Raw genomic sequence first — 18,851 nt, 5'->3', positions numbered from 1 at the left:
AAGTAGAGGAGATGTGTCCACAGATAATGGCAGTAGAGTATGACATGAGCTACACAGTAAAGAGACCCACTAACTGTATGCAGGCATACAATGATTCAACAACATTTATTTAATTTTGGACCTTATTGTCAATCAAAATTATTTGAAAATCTTGATTATAACAACATAATTAGTGACTTTGCTAGAATGAAGGAAAGAAAAAAATTTATGAAATAATTATTCATGAGTCTTGTATTTCTTTTTACTCATACAGGGTGGGGCAAAAGTAAGTTTAAAGTTGTTTGTATAAAAAATAATACAATAATTAATAATAATAATACAAGAATAAACTGTGTTTCACATACTTACAACTGTAAAGCTACTTTTGCCCCACCCTGTATATTACTGTCCATCAAAAGAATGCCATTAAATTCAGTAATCTTTGATATTTTGCTTACTTTCAATCATAAAAAATCCATAGCTTTTGAGCAAAAGAAGCCGGACACAAAAGAGTGCATATTGCATAATTCCATTTGTATGACATTCTGGAACAGGCAAAATTAACCTATCATATTAGAAATTAGATGGGTGGTTGCCTGGGGCAGAGGACAGGGGAAGTTGACTGCAAATAGACATAAGGAAACTTTTGGGGGTAATGGAAATATTCTATATTTGTAATTGGTTGGCGTGGTGATTACACAAGTGTAAACATTTGTCAAAGCTCCTCAAACTATGCACTTAAAATGTATGCATTTCATTGTATGTAAAATATACCTAAAAAAACTTAAGAAGACTTTATCTTTTACTAAATAACTGATTTAATTTGATGTATAACATAAATATTTAGACTTACAGTATGTGAGCCCCATTATTCTGGGCTGCAGGTATAATAACTCGGTTTCCAGCAAGAGTACCTGGGCATATGATGGTGCCATCCCTGAGGTGGGGAAAGCACAGGATGGTTAGGTTTGGTGGAGGCAGGGCTGATGTGCAGCTGGTGCATTTCAGGGCTGTATTACTGTCTGTGCCTGTTGGAAAAACCACTGCTGCCCTAAGCCCCTTTGCTGCCTCCTTACCCCCAGCTATGTGGACTTTCCCCTGGGATTCTCAGATCCTCTCACTCTCCAGCAACTAAAGAGTTAATACTTGGCACAGTGATGGGCCTTCAGGATGCTGATTCAAAACTCTGCGGACCTGTTTGTGCCTGTGCCTAAAATATTTTGAATATCACTGCTGGTAGGATTGGGCAAGAAAGCATGTCAGTCAGGGTTCATTTTGGGGAGTACAAAGTTAGAGATGACTATATGGCATCCAAGTGGAAATGTCAACATAATAGCACATATATGGCTCGAAGTTGAGAGGAGAGGTCTGGGCTGGAGATGGAGATGGATATTGTTGTCTCCCCACTGCCCGCAGAATCAAGTCCAAATTCCCTCTGTTGGCAGTGCAGGCCTTTACCATCCAGCCCTCACCTGTCTTTTTAGTTCCATCTCCTGCCACCTCCCTGCGAGGACCTGTGCCACCTTGCTGCTTCCTGATCACTCTGTGTTGTAGCCATGCCATTCCCTCTGCCTGGAATGCCCTACCATGTCTTCTCCACTGGTCAGCCTCCTCCTCACCCTTCAGGACTCAGCTCACACGTCTCTTCTTCCCGAGGCCTCCTGCCTCATGTTCTGCCTCCCATGGCCCTACACACAGACAAGAGCACCCTGCCTTGTGCACCCCTGTGCAGATCCCTGCCTCCCACACTGGGCCGTTAGCTCCTCCCAATCAGGAGGAGGTCTGGTGGCTCTCTGGGCCCAGCAGACACTCTGATATGGAGCAATTTTCCAGTAAATACTGGAGGAATGGATGGTAATACTGAGTCCTAACTGCGTTACCACAGCATCATCCTTACTCTATAGCCTCTCAAACTAAACTTGGTCTTCTTGAAAGAACAGGCTCTTTAAAGGCAAAGACCAATCCTTCCACATCACTTCTCGGTGTCTCACAGCCTGAGAAAGCACACAAATGCGAAGGGTAAAGGAGCCTGGTCAGACAGAATTGAATCAGCTGGACTGAGCTCAGTGATGTCTATGAGTGTTCAGTGGTTTCAAGGGGCTGGGAGGAGGGGAAGTGGGAAGTTATTAATGGGCACAGAGGTTCAGTTTGGGATGATAAAGTTTTTGAGATGGATGGTAATGATGGTTGTGCAACAATGTACATGTACTTAATGCCACTGAACTGTACACTTAAAAATGGGTAAAATGATAAATTTTATGTATACTTTACCGCAATAAAAATAAATACATAAATATCCTGAGTGAAGGAATCCAAACCCCTCTTCCCCACACAAAAAATGCCCTGTCCCAGGTACACAATGGATGATCCACATGTCTGAGTTTCCATTTTTTTTCCTTCTGGATTTCTCATTACCTGGGTTCCACGGCCTTGGCCAAGAGGCAGGATGAGGGAGAACAGGATGGGTGTTGAGAAAGGAAGTGATTAAATGTTGAATGAGGATCTAGTGGTTGTGGAGTCAAAGCCAGGAGGGCCCACTGGGAAGGCCAGGCATGAGGAGGTGGGCTGCCTTCCTGCCTGGAAGGAAGAAGGATGTCTGGGGTCAGGGATTACACTAGTGTTTTTGGCCATGGGAAAGAAGTGAGATATCTAAGTTAAGGAGGAAAGGCGGGTGAGAGTTGCAGGATGTCCATATTGGCCTATGTTGCAAAAATAAATGCTTCTGGAAGTAAATACATACGTAAATAAATAAGTACAGATTTTTTTTTTTTTTAAGCCCTCAAATCCACCTTCCTGGCCCACTTTACCAAGAATGAGGATAGCATAATAAGCTGAGAGGGAAACAAAGAGATTTTAGATTTCAGCTACTGTGGGGAAATTACGAACAAGGTCTGACGCTATCTTTGTTTCTTTTTCATTATGAAAAATACCTTCCCTGACATGGGCACATTGCCACCATTGGGAGAACCGTGAGAATCCAGTTTGTTCCCAAAACATTGCCATGGGGAGGGGAGGTCACAAGGGAACTTACTTTCCCCCAAGGCATCCCTGGCCAAAAATAAATAAATGAATAAATGATAAATAAATAATGTCCTGGAAGAAACCCTGAAATGGGAATCAGAGCATGTGGCTTCTGGTCTGGTGCTTTCACATCCTAGCGAGGTACCCTGGGGCAAGTCATTTCCCCTCTTTGCATGTTAGCTGTAGTCATCTTATAGGGCTCTTCTCTCTCATATTCTATGAGTCTAGGTAGAGAACAACAGTGAGAGTTGGTGAGAAAAGAAATGCTGAGCTGGATGGTGGAGCTGAATATCCCAGAGCTAGAAGAGAGGTCACCTATTCATTCATTCATTCATTCATTCATTCACCCATCCATTCAGTATCCCTCCCTGAGTAAATACCCTGTGCCTGGCCCTGTGTTGGGAAGTGAGGACCAGAAATGGGTCAGACTTAGTTCTTACCTTCCCTGAGCTTGCAATCTAAGAGATAGAGGGGATACTCTTGGGGTGAGGGAAGGCCCTACGGGTCTGTGGTCTGGGTGTACAGGGTATGGTAGGGGTGCAGAGTGGGTGAGACCCACTTAGCTTGTGGAGGCCAGTAAGGGCTTTCAGAGAAGAACTCACCCAAAGGACAAGTAGAAGATCACCAGGCAGATAGAGGAGGAAACAAAAGAGCAGCATATGCACAAATGTGTGACCCAGTCATTCCAATCCAAGGGACGATGTTCCTGTGCCAACTGAAAGTCAAATGGGGTCTTGAGGGTCTGTCGAAATGAAGATTTTCCAGGAGTGTGACCAGAGAAACGGGGCTGCCTGCTGTACACAGTGCCATGGGTATGCCAGACCAAAAGAACTGTGCCATAGTCAGGTTTCAAGTGTGGTCTTTTGTCACATTAAATTGGAGTTTTATTTGAATTTATAGGTTGAGTAGTTTTGCTTATTTTCTGTTTGTCTTGGCTTAGAGCTGTAGAAGAGCTGTAAGCACAGAAATATATATGCTGAGTTTTGTGCTTATAAATATGTAAATAGCATTAAAATTAAAATAATTCAAGTCAATTTTGGGGTGAGTCTGTGGGAATTTTAAACAGGGGCCCATCTATTGCTTGAGTTTGAGAAACATTCTGTTAGCTACTTGGAACCATTCTCATTGTTAAGAATTTCTTCTTTGAGTCTACCAGGAGTCTGTCCTGCTGCCACCTGAGATCAAAATGACCTCCAAAAAGATGAACCATAACGTAAAGTCCTTAGTTTCTCCAAGCTCTAGGTCCCTAATCTGTAATACATTCGTGCTAATAAAACTTTATGCCTCAAGGTTGTGAGGATTAATTGGACAAGTGCCTGGAATACAATAATAATAGTTCTAATAGCCACCATGAATGCTAAACACATTCCTATTTTATCTCAGTCTTCCCAACAAGCCTGCATGAAGAGAGTATATCTTAATTTTATAGCTCAAGAATCACTTATATGTGGAATCTGAAAAAGCCGAATTTATAGAAACAGAGAATTATGGTTCTGGGGGTTGGGGGCTGGGGAAATGTTGGTCAAAGGGTCAAAACTATAGTTAACAATACTGCATTATATGCATGAAAGTTTCTGAGAGAGTAAATCTTAAATGTTCTCACACAATTAGAAAGAAAAAGGTAATTATGTGAAGTGATGGAGGTGTTAACTAACCTTATTGTGGTAATCATTTTGCAATATGTACATGTATCAAACATCATGTATGCACCTTAAACTGAAAATGTTATGTGTCAATTAAATCTCAACAAAGCTGGGGGAAATGCTTGAAAAAGAAAGAAAGGAAGAAAGAAAGAAAGAAAGAAAGGAAGGAAGGAAGGAAGGAAGGAAGGAAGGAAGGAAGGAAGGAAGGAAGGAAGGAAGGAAGAAAGAAGAAAGAAAGAGAAAGAAAGAAAGAAAAAGAAAAAGAAAAAGAAAGAAAGCTCAGAGAGGTGAATGGAATTTACTCAAATGGGTAAGCTGGGATTCAAACCTAACTCTCAACCATGCAAATAACCTTTGCTTGTGACCATTACCCCAAATACTCACACCCTGACAGCTCCACCTATGGAAATCCTGCCTGCATTTTAACAATTCTTGCCCGAATTAAACTCTCCTCCTGTGTGTTTGGCCACCTTTGCTTGGCCTCGTGGATTGCAGGAATTTAATCTAGCTTTGTATCGTACAGGGTCAGTTTAACCAGGACACACCCGCTGGGGGTGGGGGTGCGGACAGATTATTTGGGGTCTGGGAACAATAAAATGTTCTCTGGCTCTGAGCCCCAACCCCGTGAAGTCACAAGCATCCAGAGCCCCTTCCCAGAAAACCCCACCACTCCTTTTCCTTGGCCGGGTTCCCAGGGGCTCACTGAAGTGTTTGTCGTATTGAATGGAATTGAATGGAGTCAAGAGACTCGGGCTCCAGCCCCTGCCCTGCCACTACAGTGTCTGACTCTGGACAAGTCATTTGAACTCTCTGGGCCTCATACTCAGTAAAATGGGGTGGAGGGGTGTGTGGAACGGTGCTTGGTGAAATTCTCTCTATCTTTATTTAACATTCTCTGCTTCTGAAGTTGTAGCCAGAATGTTGACATGAGACCTGTGGCCAGACTAAGCTTCTTGGAGCAGGGCACTTCATGAGATTACAGTTATTGTAGTATATCTTCATGAATTATAGCAAGAAAGGGGGGGGCGGGGACACTGAAGACAAAACTTACCATAGTCACGTTTGTCTTCCAGGGACTGCTATATTCATCAGGAGAGACAAGATTTTATTTGTCTAGACAAAAACCGTGATGAGCCTTCTTGGATGTGGAAGGTGAGCTTTTCTTGCTCACCTCTCGAATGGGGTATGATCTGGGGAGGGAGGGCGAAACGAAGAAATGTACAAATTATGCTGGGTAAGAGAATAATGAGAGTTTAGGTATTGTTCATGGGCCGCTTGAGAGACTAGAAGGGAGGGAGAAGGGTGCAGCTGGCACAGAATCCTCCCGACGGCATGGCTGATTTATCTTTAGAGAAGTAGTATTTGTCATTCCATTTCTTCCCTGACTGATGCAATCACTCTCTGTCCCCTGTAACTCTTCAGTAAGAGCCTTGTATTGTTAATGCCACTTTGGGAAAAAGGAGGCTAGAGGTGGGGGGTGGGCGGTGGGGACAGGGGTGGGGGGGTGGGGGGGGTGTCCAGGGAGTAGCAAAGTGGGTCAGAAACAGCACAGCAGGGGCCAGGGCAGGGTCAGAAACAGGACAGGGCAGAGCTGCGGCGGCAACTCAGCACAACCTGGACAGACTAGAAGTAGGTAAAATACCTTCTCAGACCCGCGGAGATATTGGGGAGGGCTCAGAATTGGTTCGTTTTACTTTTTATCCTTTAACACTTTATTGAGGTATAATTGACAGACCATAAACTGCACATACGTAAAATGCGCAGTTGATAAGTATTCACCTATGAATACGCCTGTGAGATCATCATTGCAATCATGATAATGGATGTTTCTGTTATCCCCGCAAAAGTTTTTTTATGCCCTTTGGAATCCCTTCCTCTGACCCCTTCATTCATTCCCAAGTAACCACTAATCTGCTTTCTGTCACTTATAGATTAGTTTGCATTTTCAAAAATTGCATATAGATGGATTCATATAGTATGTATGCTTCTTGTATGGCTTCTTTCACTACATGTAATTATTTTGAGATTTATCCATGTTGTAGCATAAATAATTCATTCCTTTGTCAGACTGGGTCATATTCCATTGTATGGATATATCTGTTTGTTTATTCATTTACCTGTTGATGGGCGTTTAGGTTCTTTCTGGTTCAGGACTACTACAAATAAAGCTGCTATGAATATTTGTGTACAAGTCCTTGTATGAGCATATGCTTTCATTTCTCTTGGGGAATTATGTAGGAGTGAAATGGTTGGATCATATGGTAGGAGTATGTTCAAATTTTTAAGAAACTGCTAGAATGTTTTCCAAACTGGTTATACCATTTTTCATTTCTGCCAGCAGAGTATGAGAGTTACAGTTGCTCCACATCTTCACCAACAGTTGGTATGGTCAGTCTTTTAATTTTGACCATTCTAATAGTTATGTAGTGGTATCTCACTGTGGACTTAATTTGTATTTCCCTAAAGACCAAGGAGACACACACACACACACACATCATATAGCATTTAACTTTTTGAACATATGGAATATACTTATAACAATTGTTTTAATGTCCTTACCTGCTCATTCTAAGATCTATACCAGTTCTGGGTCAGTTTCAATGGGTTAATTATTCTTCTCATTATGAGTCATGTTTTCCTGTCTCTTTGCACATCTCCTAATCTTTGATTAGATGTCGGACACTGTGATTTCTACCTTGTTGACTGCTGAATATTTTTGTATTTCTATAAATATTTTTTAGCTTTGTTCTGGGATATAGTTAAGTTACTTAGAAACTGTTTGATCTTCTTGGGTCTTGCTTTTATAGCTTTCTTAGGTGGATCTGGAGTAGTGCTTATTCTGTGACTAATTATTTCCACTAGTGAGTCCAGAACTTCCTGATTACTCCATCCAGTGCCCCATGAAATATAATTTTTACCAGTCTGGCTAGTGGGAATTACTGGCTACTGTCACATCTAATCCACTATGGTGATCTTTCCCCCTGGACCTAGTCGTTTCTTCACGTGCATACACTGATCATTAAGTAAGATATTCTGCAGATCTCTGGAGTTCTCCCTGTGTGAAGTTTTTTCCTCTCTGTTCAGTGCCTTGTGAACTCTAGCCATTCCTCCCTATTGAAAATTTGAAAAATTACTGTATGTTGCAATCAATGAATATATTAATAAGGATATTTATTAACATTTATTGAACAATTCCAATTTCTGAAAGAAGAAACTGATCTTAGAGAAGTTAACTAATGTATCAAAGGTCATTAAACAGAGGTGATCTCTCTCTAGCACCCACATTTTAAACCATTATATTGTACTGCCTTATCAGATATTTAATGTATTATTATTTCCTTATTTTTATGATTAACTGATCTTAAATCTATGGTGTGGTTTATAATTAATAGCAGTTTAGAATAGAGAACATTTAATAATTTAAAAAATAGCACAGAGAATAAGAGAATGTGAAGTCATATGAGTAGCTTAATAACAATAAGTATCACTAACATTTATCAAGCACTTGTTGCAGACCAGACATTTGGCTGAATGCTCTGCATGCTTTACCTATTTTATCTTCACATTCTATTCAGCAACTATTATCTCCATTTTACAGGTGAGGAAACTGGAGCTGAGGAAGATTAAAGCACTTGCCCACCATCCACAGTAAGATGGTGGACTTAGACCATACCTAGGTCTGTCTGACTGCTTAATCCATGCTATTTACCATTCCACTAAATTGTTTGTTTTTGGAGGGTCCAGAAAGACAAAAATAGATAATACAGGATCCCTGCCCTCTCAGAGTTTATAGTTTACTGGAGTATATAGGTGTGAAAACAGTTGCATTATATTCTTCACTTAGTCAGGACTTTCTTGAGTGCAAGTGACAGAATTCCAGTTTGCCCTAGTATAGTAAAAAGAGAATTTTTTCCCCAGGTAATCATGAGAACGGAAAGAAAGTAGCTGGGCTTTTAAGATAACTATACCCAGAGGCTGGAATCTCCCTAGGATTCTCTCACTATCTAACTCTTGTTGGTTTCTCCTCCCCACCCCTTCAATAATTATAAAAAATTTCAATATACAGAAAAGTTGAAAGATTTATAGACACATATGCCATCACTTAGATTTTACAACTGTTACCATTTTGCTATATTTGATTTATCATGTAGCTGTCCATCCATTTATATTTTATTTTGCATATTGGATTTATTTTCTCAGATTAGCTTCCCCCTGATGTGCAAGATTCCCATCTTATTTCTTCTTCAGCTCCAGTTCAAAAACTCCTATGGAAGGACTCCAACTCATCAACGTGGGTTGTACACCTTCCCTGAACTAAGGGGAAGGTATAATGCACTGGGCAGCTCCCACCAGGACTATATGGCAGGCAGGAAAGGGAGGCAACCAAACAAAACAATACAGGTGTGGTAAGTGCTGTGACAAATGGGAACATCAGGGGATTGTGGGAGTGTAAAAGGAAACACCTAATCCAGTTGGGATAGTCAAAACATGACTTCTTTCAAAGGAGGTGATTCCAGAACTGAGTCTTTAAAGATGTGGAAAGTTAAGCATTGGGAAAAGGCTGGAGGCTAATGAGATCATGGAGCTTGAAGTGCAAAGTAATGAGAAAGCCTGGGGAGGTATAAACTAAGAAAATAAAAATAATGTGGCCGCACAGTTGTGCTCCAGTGTTAAAATACTTTTTGATGCAGGCAGTAGTGAACTGGTTCTCAGAGATGATTATGTGCATGTTAGTAGTTTGAAATTGGCCATTGAAGGAGTGTTTACACAATTGAAATCAGCTAACCTGCAAATGAAGATTTTTTTTCTTAGAGATTGGTTAAACTTGAACCAACACCACTGGTCCCAGGATATAAGGACCCTTTTCCTGATGTTCTCTCATGGAGGTTGAAGTCTTTCTATTTTAAAAGTTTCTCTTAAATATTCTGTTTCTGGCCTTGAATTATTTTCCCTCAAAGTGTCACACATTCATTCAATTTACAAATCTGTCCACATGGTGCCATGCTAGTGCTGAGTGCTTTCAATATGACACCACCAAAAAGTCATGGCACCTGCCGTCAATTACTCCCAGGAGTCCATGGCCAATGCCCATTTTCCTGTCTGGACTTTTCAGAGCCTTTTACTAGGAGCTAAAGCAGGCAGATTGTTATCAGGAAAGAAAGATTCCTTAGCCTGTGGGGTTGTTGTTTTTTTTAAAAAAATAATCCATTAACATCGATGGAGTCATAGTTGGCTCCAGAGTACCTCCTGTCTGGCTCCCACAGGAGATTACAATAGGGGTTGGCAAACTTTCCCAAGTACTCTACCAAGTCCATGTATAACCATTCTCCTATTCAAAATTTTCTTTCCCTGCAGTGGTGTGTTCTATCTTCACTATCAACAATTATTTATCAAAGTACCCACTGAACCATGCTAAGATGAATAAGACATCTTCCTGCCCTTGAGGGGACTCAGGATACACTTATAAATATATAAAGAAAAACAAAAACAAATAAGAATAGTATTCAAGTTAGAAAATCATAAGAGTGGAAGGAACTATTTGATGCCTCCATTCTGGCTGTTGTGTTTTCATTTTCTTAATGGTGTCCTTTGAAGTACAGAAGTTTTTAATTTTGATGATGCCCAGTTTATTTTTTCTTTTGTTGTTTTAGTTTTTCATGTCATATCTAAGAAATATAAATATTTCTTAATACAATTACTTTCAAAATCAGTTATAAGAGGTAATAATTACCTTTACTAGCACTCTGTTTTGTTTTGTTTTCATGTAGATTTGCATTACCATCTGAGTGATAGTTGCTTTCAGGCTGAAGAACTTTACTTGAGAATTTATTGTAAGGTGCGTCTGCTAGCTAAAAATTCTCTCAGCTTTTATTTCTCTGGGAATTTCTCTATTTCACCTTCATTTATAAAAGATAGTTTTGCTGGATATAAGTTCTTGGTTGACATGTTTTTACTTTCATCTCTTTGAATATGTTATCCCACTGACTTCTGGCTTCCATTAAATCTTATGAGGAGTCAACTGTTAATCTCCTCAGGATATTTTTGTCTTTGCCTTTCAGCATTTTTTTTTTTTTTCTATGATAAACCTGAGTGTGGATCTCTTTCTATTTATCCTTCTTAGGATTCACTGGGCTACTTGGATGAATGTAGATGAATGTTTTTCATCAAATATGAGATATTTTCAGCCATTATTTCTTCAAATATTTTTTGCTTTTTCCTCTCCTTCTGGTACTCCCATTAAACATATGTTGGTGTACATAATAGTGTCCCATATTTCTCTGAAGCTCTGTTCATTTTTCCATATTTTTCTTTCTTTTTGTTCTTCAAATTGCATAAACCCTATCAATCTATCTTCAAGTTCAGTCATTGTTCTGTCAGATCAAATCTACTGTTGGGCCACCCTCATGAATTTTTCATTTTATTTATTGTACTTTTCAACCCCAGAATTTCCATTTGGTTATTTTTTTATAATCTCTGTCTTTGTTAACATTTTCAATTTGATGAGACTTTGTCATCACTCTTCCTTTACTTCTTTAACCATGTTTCTTTTGAGTTCTTTGAACTTTGAATGCTGAACATTGAATCCATGAAACATAATAGCTGCTTTGAAGTATTTGTTATATCTGACACATAGACTTTCTCATAGGCAGTTTCTGTTGGCTGCTTTAAAAAACAAACAAACAGTGTATAGACTACACTTTCCTGTTTCTTTGCATGTCTTAAAATTTTTTGTTGAAACTTGACACTTTAGGTATAATGGCATACCTCCACCAGCAATGTGTAATGATATCCATTTCCTTACTCATTAGCAAGGGCTGGATGTTCTCAAACATTTACTTTTTTGTCAGATATATTGTTGATAAACTGTATCCTATTTTTTTTAACTTGCATTTTCCTGACAAATAATGGGTTTGAGCATTTTTCATATGTTTATTGTTCATTTGCGTTTCCTCTTTTATGAATTGCCTGTTTATATTATCATTTGTCCATTTTTGTCTGTTGATAGTTTGTCTTGTATACATTTCGCACTGCAACTTAAGTGGTCAGTGAAAGAATCAGGACTACAGCTTGTTCTCCCAACTTCCAGTCTGGGAATTCCTTCACTAAAGACACTTCCTAAACGAAGTTTTTGTTATTGTGCTGTGTACTTGTTTTATTGTACTTGTACCTCCTCTGTTACAATGTAAGTGTAACTAGTTTGTTGAATGAGCAGGACTTGTACTGTTACAGATATATACCTTATTTTTCCTACCAGTTTCTAAAATTTAAGTTACTGTATAGGACTTTCCTTGCCACTAGATGAAATCTTGGGCAGATTCCCTCAGTTTTTGGTTTATCTGTTTTTTTGTGTGTGTTCAGTTAATGAAACTTCTCCAGTTCCTGTTAAGTATTAAAAAGAAGGTGAAGTCAGAGAGATGCACTCTGTCTGATCTGGAAGAAAGCAAACATTTGTGTTGTGAACTGAATGGGGAGGTACACAGTCAGCTCAGGCTGCCAGAGCAAAATACTATAGACTGAAGGGCTTACACACAGGAATTTATTTTCTCATTGATTTGGAGGCTGGAAGTCTAAGATCAGGGTGTCAGTTTTAGGTGAGAGCTCTCTTCATGGCTTTTTGATGGCTTTTTTCTCTTTGTATGCTCACATAGCACATAGAATGTGCTCTGATGTCTCTTCTTATAAGGACACTACTCTTGTTGGATCAGGGTCCCACCTTTATGATCTCACTTAACCTTAACTTTAACTTCCAATGGACCCATTTCCAAATACAGTTCACATTGGGGGTTAGGGCTTCAACATATAACTTTGGAGAGGATGGGACACAAACATTCAGTCCATAACAAAGGGCCACATGGCAAAGTATTGTGAGTGGTCTACAGGAGCCAAGAGGAGTCCTCAGCTGATAGCCAGCAGGAAAATAGGGGCGTCAGTCCTACAACCACGGAAATGAATTCTGCCAATAACCAGTAAGCTTGAAAGAAGATCCTGAGCCCCAGATCTCACTAACATCTTGTTCAGCCTAGAGAGACCCTGAACAGAGAATTGAGTCATGCCACGTCCAGACTTACAATCCCAGGTCACCTCCCTTCTTGTAGGTCCACATCAGTCCCTAGGACACATCTGGATTTGCCCGTGGCCAGTGGGAGAACAGCTGGTTCTCAGCACAATCATCTCTCTCTTTGTCCTACAAAGTTCCGTCAGTCTCTCATCTTGAAGTTCCTCAAGCATGTGTCAAAGCATCCCCAAACTTCAGGGTCACATGTCAAGCTTTCTGAGTGGTTTTCTAGAAGTCCCTTAATCTCCTTTGCATTGATTGTCACCCAGTAGAGAGAACATTGGTGTGGGATTCAGGAACTCTCTGAGGTCTAGTCTGGGTTCTGATACTAACTCAGTGTGTCCTTGGGAAGCTTTCTTTTCCATTCCAAGCTTTTCTTCCCTGGCTCAATGAAATGAAAGTGCTAGACTAGATTCACTCATTTATTCAGTAAATGTTTATTGAGCTCCTATTATATGTTGGGAACTGTTCTGGGTACTGGGAATCTGCAGAGAGCAAACTAGGTGACCTCTGAGGGCCCTTCCAACTTCACATTCTCTGATGCTTCTCCTCCACCCAGTTCCCATTCACCTCACCCACCCTTACAATAGACAGTCAGACCTGGTCTCTCACATGACCATCTTTCTGACCCCAGCAGTGTGCGTAGCCTCTTCTTGCTGGAACCTTCGATGGAACTAGGGGTGACCACCTCTGCAGGCAGTATTGCTATTTCTCTCTGCTACTGCTCATCTCTCTGTTACTGGTCTGTCTGGCCTGGAAGTACTGCCTCACCAACGACAACGGAAAGGTTTATTTGTTGAGGTCAGGAAGTCCCCCATGACCCTTCTCCATCCACCTCTGGGACAGGAAGCCCCAGGAGGAAAAAACAAAAGATGAAACGTTGGCTGACTTCCCAGCTTCCAAGTATTCAGCAATACTCTGGTCTGGAAGATTCTTTCTGCTCAATGGACAGTGACTTCCCTCAGTAACTCCTTCCTTGTCATTGGGCCCCGGGCCTTTGGTTCCTTTCCAGGGAACCCAGAAGGATTTAGGTGACGTCAAGGGGCAAAAGAAATGAAGACTGACTTTATGGGAAAGGATGCATGTTGTCTTATCTTAAGCTAAGCCTCTGCATCTGGGAGGGAGGGAGACTGAGTTCAGAGTGGAAAAAATATTCTCAGTGATTAAGGAAGCAAGTGACTCACCTGCTCTGACCTTCATCTATGTCTTCCTATGGCCAAGGTGATTTCGGGGAGGGGTGATGATGAAAGAGTTTCTCAAACTTTGATTTTTGCTTCCTGGGTTGTTTGGGCACCTTACCCGTGACACCACCACCCCAACAGATTAGCTAACCTGCCTGGAAGAAAATTAACATCGAGAGGATGACCCGTGTACATGGCCAGGTCCCTGTGCTGAGAAGGTCTCATGCTTGGTTTAATGCTCTGCTGTTGCCATCTTGAAATTCTAGATAATTTCTGAACAAAAAGCCCACATTTTTGTTTTACAGTGGGCCCTATGAATTTACATAGCTGGTCCTGATTTATAGTGTCTGATGTGTTAGGTTCTAAGCCAGGTACTTGACATACTTGTCTCATTCCAGCCTTTAACTGTGCTGAGCTAGGGACTGTTAGCTCCTTTTTACCATTGATGAAAATTAAGTTTAGGTAAGTAACTTGCTGAAGGTCACATACCATGTACAGAGTGGGGCCAGGATTCAAGCCCAAATGTAACTCTAGAGTTAGTGCTCATTCCGGTCCACATTGCTGTCTCACCAGGAGACATGCTTATACTTCCCACTTCATGGGAGAGCTAAATCTGGAAAAGCAATTCAAGGGAGTCAGGCAAGGGTGGATGAAGGGCTTTCACGAGAGCTGGAATTCCAAGCATGCCCTGAGTACGTATCTTTTTTGAGGATCACCTACATGCACATTCACAGTCACACAAACTTAGACTGAAACTCTCACACACACATACTTGCAGATATTCACATCCACTGACACACTCCACCTAGCCCAAAGGCTGCCTTCAGAAGCAGTTCAATTATGTGTATCATTATAGGGTCCTAAATAGAGTGTCAACACCTCAAGGGAAACACTTAATCTGATAATCTGATTCCTTCTCTTGACAAATGAGAAAATAGGCTTGGAGAGGAAAGAGACTTGTCCAGGTCACATCTTTATTAGTGGTAGAGCTAAGGGCCAAATACTAGCCTCTCAATTCAACAGTACAACATAAAGATGAATTGACAGGAGGTAAGATGAGGCAATTACAGGCATATTTGAGTAGAAAGGAAGCTCGAGCCTAAGGTTAACTAGGCTTTCTTTCTCTCCTGGCCACCCTGGCAAAACTTACCCATCAGTGTCTGAGAAATACTTTGCTTTTGATGCTGGCTGGGCACAGAATCTACCCCCACCTCCGTATAAATATTTATAGTAATGTTATTGTTCAAGACCCAAAAACACCTGCTTTAAGGAGTCAAGCAATTTGGATTAGCAAGACTGAATTGTTCTTTCATTCATAAGCAAAACAAAACAGAGGAAAAATGTAAACAGGATGAGGCCTGAGGGTTTAATTACCCTATAGAAATGGGAGAGTTTCTGTGAAGTAAAACAAAACAAAGTGTCAGGATGTGCCAGGTACTACCCTGGAGGGGTAGGTGACCTGGGGCTGGGCCCAGCTTTTGGACTTCCTGGGCAATCTCCCAATGCCAGCCCCTGAGACCAAACTGGGCTTGAAATGGAATCACGTGGCTAAAAGAGCAGGGTTTTGATATTCGAAAGACCATTCTCCCCATTCTCTCTACACGTTTCCTCCTAGACAGAACCAAGTTCAACTTTTGACTCTGTAACTTACTAAATGTGATTTTGAACATGTTGCATAATCTCTCTAAGGCTCAGTTTTCTCACCTGTAAAATGGACATGACACTCAAACTTATGTTCAGGTCTCTGGGATTCCGGGGATGTGGGACTTTCAGTGCTCAACCCAGGAAAGTCCTAGGCAAACTGGTCAACTTGGTCACCTTAAGCTATTAAGGAAGATAATGTTGGTAAAGCATTTATTATGGTGGCTGACACAGTAATTGCTCCAAAAATAATTATTATCCTTTCTTCTTACTTCAAACATTTAAAGAGCACCTTCTTTTTGCCACATCTTGTGTTAGGCACTGTAAAGATAAATTACAAGCATCCATAGAGCTCATTTTATAGTTTACAAAACAATTCCATGCCTATGATCTCATTTGATCTTTACAACAGCTCCATGAGCCCTCTCCATTGCCACTGCTGCCACCCTGGTCCTCTTCTGCCATCTAATGTCTGGACCATGGCAGGAGCCCACTAACTGACCGTTGCCCAGTCTCTCCTTCAGTTCATCCTCTACACAGCATCTAAACAATGTTTCGAAAACAAAATCTCCTTCAGTAGCTCTATATTGAAAAGAAGGAAGGCCAAACCGGTCTGAGCTATGCGGCCCTTCGTGGTCTGCCCAGGTGACTCTCCAGTCCTTCTTGCTGTGCTTCCAATGCAGCGTTGCCCATAGTTTCTCCAGTGCACTTGGCTGGTCCACGCCGCTGGAGTCTTCCCTTCTGCCTCGCAAGGCACCAACCCACCTTTTAAGATTCTCCTCAAGGTCACCTTGTCTGCAAAGACTTTCTAACCTTCTCCCCAAGGAGAAATGATCAGTCCCTTGCTTGTGCCTCTTTTTACTCCTTACATTTTTAGCCTGGGATCCATAACGTTCCTTTTTTCTTCTCCTGCTCGCTGTGAGCTCCTTGAGGGCGAGGTCAGTGTTTCACTTGTTTCTAACTACATGGGGCTTAGCATAGGGCTGGCAAAGAGTTTTTAGGTACTTAAAGTGCTTACAGTGATTGCAGGCATACATGAATGAACGGCTGTTTGAAAGACAGATTTTAACTGGAGTTATATTTGCGTTTATTTGTGTGTTTTTAAGAAATATATCTTTATTGATTTCAGAGAGAGGAAAGGAGAGGGAGAGGGAGCGATAGAAACATCAATGATGAGAGAGTCATTGATCGAGCCTGCAACCCGGGCATGTGCCCTGACCAAGAATCGAACCCCAATTGCCTGGATCCCAGGTCCACGCTCAACAGCTGAGCCACGCCTGGCCGGGCTATATTTGCATTTTAACTGGAGTTATATATACACGTATAAGGCAAGAGTTTGTTGTTGTGGTTGTTGTTGCTTGGTTGGTTGGTTGGTTTGCTCACTTGCCCAACATCTAAACAACTTTCTTCTAATTGAGGAATTCTCCACCATATGAGTCTTGGAAGGAGGCAGACCTTGTCTTCCATTATAGAAGAAAAAAGGCCAGATTTTTGCTTTCCCAGTCCTCCCTTGCAGCTAGGGTACACACATCTGACCTACGCTCAATCAGTCAGGTACATTCTCCTGGAACTTAGAATAACACACTTGTGTTGCAAAAAAGCAGGGTCAGTGGAGAGAGTTTGCCTTGGCCGTGGTAGGGCGCTAACATCTAGATTTCTGGGTAGCAATGCCAGCAAAGTGAGTGGTGGCCTCAGGATCCCGTGTTCAGGGCAGGGGTAGAGGTGGCAGTGGTGTACTTATTGAATTGGTTCTATAGCATGATTTGGGCTGAGGTTGTACCTGCCTTGGCTCCCTTTGTTTCTACCAGTTTTAAAAACTGCTTTATTGAGATATAATTCACATACCATACAATTCACCCATTTAAAATATACAGTTCATTTTTTAGTATATTCATAGGTATGTGCAATCATCACCATAGTGAATTTTAGAACATTTTTATTATTTTAAAAAGAAACCCTGTACCTTTAACTATTACTCCCCCACCTCCCCAGCCCTTCCCACCCCTGGGCAACAACTAATCTGCTTTCTGTCTATAAACTTATCTATTTTGGGCTTGCATATGACTGGAATCATATAGTATGTAATTATTAGTAACTGGCTTATTACATTTAGCATAATGCTTTCAAAGTTCATCTATGTTGCGGCTTGTTTCAGTACTTTATTCCTTTTTATGGCCAAATAATATTTAATTGTATACCAAATTTGGTTCATCCATTTTTCTCTTGATGGACATTTTGGTCTCTTCTACATTTTGCCTATTATGAATAATATTGTTATAACATTCCTATATAAGTGTGTGGATATATGCTTTCATTTTCTGCCCATCTTTTTAGCCTGATTCTCCAGGTTTTCTGGTGACTCCATGAGGTACAGAAGATAATCTTAACAAATTTATTTCTTATTCATATCAGCCTGAGTTGATTTCTGTTCTTATAACCATGAGGTCTTTTACCTTTCCCCTGGGGCCAAGTTCTTCACCCCAGAACAAAAGAGCTATAATTGGCTAATGTGATAAACTTCCCAATTAACCTTCAAAGTCTCAAGTTTAGCTTTCTCCATACTTTGATGTTCAGAATGAGATCCAGAGAGTGTAATTGACTTGCCCAACATCACACAGCCAGTCAGCAGTACAGCTAGGACTAGAATCTAGGACTATCCATCACAATTTAATATTCTTTCCTCTACACTATACTTCCTTTCATCAACTGAACAAATGTTTGTAAAGCTTTATGGCCACTGGGCATATGGATAAGCAGAGGCTATAGAGTGCAAAGATGTGATTTCTGTCACTTTTCATCTTTGCAACCTTGGACAAGTTACCCAATGTCTTTGGGCCTCAGTTATGTCATCCATAAAAGCTGGGGTGGGGGTGGTTGGGGAGGAAGGGTTGAGTTAAATGGTGGAATCTCAAATGCCTGCAGCCTGTGTAGGGCGTCACTCTTTCACTTATTCTATTTTATTCACTTATAATTTATTCCCACTTAATTAGTTTATAGCAGAAACATTTGTGTTCAAAAAAATACATTCTGTTGAGATTTTAGACCTTTTTTCATGTTGTTGCTTTTTCATCTCACATCTTTCGCATATTCTTCTTAGTTCTTACTGCGCTTTATTTCCAGAATGACATCTTAGGTTGCATTCTTTCGACAGTAACACTGTGCTTACTTAGTTTTCACAAAAGATGGGTTCTTCCCCCTTCCCTTTAAAAAAAACAGCAACTTGTGGTCTTCTCAATCTAGCTTTTATTTATTTTTTCCTTTTGCTGAAGACATGGTTAAGAAATATTTCACATATAAGAAAAAGGTTTAAGAATGATAACAGTACAAGTA

This window comes from Miniopterus schreibersii (genome assembly GCF_964146895.1).
Source record: "Miniopterus schreibersii genome assembly, chromosome: 12".
Lineage (NCBI taxonomy): Eukaryota > Metazoa > Chordata > Mammalia > Chiroptera > Miniopteridae > Miniopterus > Miniopterus schreibersii.
This window is presented reverse-complemented; position numbering follows the sequence as displayed.